Here is a 3,945-nt window from a genome sequence, read left to right on the forward strand (position 1 = left end):
GATCTCTGTGAGTTCGAGACCAGCCTGGTCTACAAGAGCTAGTTCCAGGACAGGCTCCAAAACCACAGAGAAACCCTGTCTCTAAAAACCAAAAAAAAAAGAAAAAAAAAGAAAAAGAAATTTGCCTTTCAATGTTAGCTGTATAGGACGGCAAAGGTGGTTCTGACCAGTTTCCCAGGCCCAGACCCCAAGCTTTCCTCAAGGGCAGGCTGCCTACAGCTCACACGGAAAACATCAATGTTTGAATCAAAGCGTGGAGATAACAAGTTTTGAGAAGGCATTGGCAGATTCCAATTTAAAAGTATTTATCAACACAATACCATAGCCAGAGCTCCAAAGCATTCTAGCAAATGGGCCCCGCACTTAAAACACCTGACAGACACCAGTCAAGAATCGTCAGCTTCTCCCAAGTTTTAAGAGACTTTCCATGCCTGTTACCATCTTCAGGCAATATGAATCCTTGCAGATTCAAGAAGGCATGGAAAACATTGCCCCTGTCCGGTGCAGATTTGTAGCGTCCTATGACAGCCCTTCCCAGCTAAGGGAAAGACGGTGCATTAACACAGCGACTGTGTTAGCACAGTGAGATAATACGGTTTACACACAAAATATAATTATCCCCAAACTTGCCTGCTCATTTAGGGGCCCATACACATGTCCTTTATCTCCAAGGTCCTAGGTTTCTGATGGAAAACTGGATTTCTCTGTTCAGCCAGCTCTCCTTCCTGGTGACCTCTGGCTGCTCTGCAGGCTGGCCTTGCCTAGTCCACCCTGCAAAGTGGGGTGCCAAAGCTGGATGGTAATATGAGCTAGCTCCCACCACAAATAGCAACAGGGTTGCCGTGAGTGGCAGTCCAAATATAGACCTGCCACAGCAGCCTGGCCACTGCCTACCACTCCAGTGTCACCAGGAGCAATCACATGCTGTGCTCTGAAGGACTTCATTTACTGTGGGGGTGGAGACCCAGGACTCAGATGGCTGGTCATGTGTAGAGGGCTAGAGTTGCTAAGGCCAGGCCAGAATGGAAATGCCTGCAAGTCCTGAGACTGTGTGACTTCCACCTGGGTTTTCTCTAAGTATTTTGTGTACACAACTCTCCCATCATCCTTTGCAGTTTGGGAAGTGTTCCCCTCTCTCTGAATGAAGAACTAGTAAAGCCTGTGATTTCTGTTCCTTCTTAAGTGACACACTATTAAGTCTCTTCAAAGTCAGCAACTGAGCATCCAGTTCTAGAGATTTATTTAAAGGTCAAACCTAGTTAATGGAGCATCAACATCTCTCTTCTGTAGCTTGGTCCTCTTTAGCAGGATGCCTGTCTCAGGAGAGTGAGATGGGCCTCTCCTCCCCACACTGAGAGCAGAGGCCTGGATGTGAGGGGGGGTGAAGGTGACTAGCTGGCTGTTTGAGTGGCTGTCACAACTGATGCTGACACGGCCGTGGGCCTGTCTCACTCTCAGCCATGATACCCTCATGTCTAGAGAAACCCACTGTGAAGTTCCCACAACCTGGCAGACAGCCCTTCTCTCCCCAGAAGTCTGCTTTATTCCTCTCCAAAGTCATCCGGTGTCCCACCATCAGTGAGTTCTCCTTTGTGGAGGTGGCATTTGGGAACAGGAACTAGGTCACTCCTTGGTGTCGTTCTTGTCTGTTGGCCCCATCTTTGCTCCCAGCAAACCCTAAGCTGCAAGTGAACCAAATAAGTCTCCCCGCCCCCGCCAACACAGCTCATTTTCTCTTCTGGAGCTCTCTCTCCAGCAGGAGCAAACGCAGCTCTCTAAAGGGGCCATTTGAGGACCAATCTCTGGGCACCAGGTAGAGGGGCTATGCGGAAAAAGGGGCCTGAAGTGGAGGGGCCATGGATGGAGGGGCACAGGATTGGGGGCATGGGTAGAAGGGCACAGGGTGGCGGAAGCATGGCCTACCTTCTCCAACCTGACATCTCCCCCCAGAGAGTCTGTCTCACTGCCCCTATCCCAGATAAAAATTTTTTTTCTACTCAGGCCTTAATTTTTCCCCCAATCATTTGAGAGGCCCAAGAAGTGTGACTCAGGCTCTAAACAAGCCCTTTGCCTTGAGTACCATTAGGTGATGAGGAAGGACGGGACGTAGGCAAAAGAACACTCGAGTCATGACAGAGGCTATCAAGCTGACTGTATTTCTCGTTCCAAATCTGTCACACTCTTCTTTTGCTGTGGTGGGTATGCATAAGCATGTAATTGGTACTGAAAGGGGAAGAGGCTAAGCGGAGCTCTATGCCTTCTGAATGGCCATTCTGAGTCTATAGGAGTTTGTCGAGACGTACGCAGAGTTTGAGACTAGGGGAAGAATGATTTCCTTTGGAAGTCTGTATGTGGTTATTTGGTTATTTGATCTGGGGGTTTTGTATTTATGGTTTTGGCTGCTTCAGTATATACATATACATATACATATACATATATATATATATATATATAAAACATGTCATTACTTCAGTATATCCAAAAATATTAGAAACAAAATGAAAAAAAATTATCTGAACTTGGTGGCTCTTGCCACCTGTAATCTGGGAATTTGGGAGACCGAGGCAGGAGGATCACTGAAGTTCAAGGACAGCCAGGGCTATGTGGAAAAACCCAAACAGATAAAACGGAAAGTTTTAAAAAACCCATCAAGAAGGATAGACAAGCTATTCATCACTTCATACTGTTATGTTTTTGGTTTTTGATGTGGGGCCGGGGATTGACCTAAAGCCTGAAGTATACTTAGCATACGCCATACCAATGAGCTACCTTCAGCCCCATATAGTTTTGTTTAGATGAGCAGAAACTTGAAATGAATTCTATTTTTAATTAATATAATATTTATTAGGTAATTGTGATACAGCCAACTCAATATTTGCAAGTATTAAGCAATGAAATGGGTGCCTTCTGTTTTGGGACCCAGGGTCCATGCTAAACACATCTTTAGCGCCAGGTCACACATACCCTTAGCCTCACGCCCGCATTTTTTTAATGTGGATGTGCCCATGATATGTTAAAATACATATTAAATGGAAAAATATAAACTATCATTCCATTCCAAGTACACACACACACACACACACACACACACACACACACACACACACTGTATTAACATCTAGGTTCTTTATAGAAAACAACCCTACAGGATGTTTATATAATTGAGAAATTTATTTTGAGGAATTGGCTCATATGATTATGAAGGCTTCTGCTGCTAGCAAGCTAAAGAGGACCTAGGAGGGCTGATGATGTGGTGAAAATAAGGAGGACAAAGATCCCAGTTTGAATCTGAAGGAAGGTCAAAACTTGGCATCCAGCACCAAGGCTCTATACGTAGAGTCCAGATAGACAAGGACCCCTCCCCCTTGGAAAAAAAAAACTAGCGTGTGATCAGGCAGCGGTCATGATCAAGGTGTGGCCAGGTTGACCCTTATCTCCAGGCCCTCCCCAACAGATTGTGTTATCAAGTAGAGTGAATTACTTGTGAAGGGTGGTGAAGCTTCCTCAGCAAAAATAATAAGACTTACTGTTGCTTATATAATAAAGGTGTTTATGGGTCTGTCTGTTGTACTTGGATTCTAAGGTGACAGGTTTAAGACAAGGCATCGTTAGGGGCCTTGCAGGCCCGTGTGAGGAAATGATTTTTAGCCAAAGCACTTTCTTCAGGGTTGTTACAATACCCCAGAAGGCAGGTTTTCAGTAGCGAAAGGGTCTTGCTTAGCCCTAGTGGAGATGTACTGTAGATAAGCTCCCTTTCTAGGTCTCAGTTTCCTTGCCGTCGAGATCAAACTGGAATAGATTATATTTAAGGTTTTGTTTCGTTTTTTTTTTTTTTCGAGACAGGTTTTCTCTGTAGCTTTCAAGCCTGTCCTGAAACTAGCTCTTGTAAATCGGGCTGGCCTCAATCTCACAGAAATCCACCTGCCTCTGTGCTGGGATTAAAGG

Source organism: Microtus ochrogaster, chromosome 22 (assembly GCF_000317375.1).
Source record: "Microtus ochrogaster isolate Prairie Vole_2 chromosome 22, MicOch1.0, whole genome shotgun sequence".
In the NCBI taxonomy this organism is placed as follows: Eukaryota; Metazoa; Chordata; class Mammalia; order Rodentia; family Cricetidae; genus Microtus; species Microtus ochrogaster.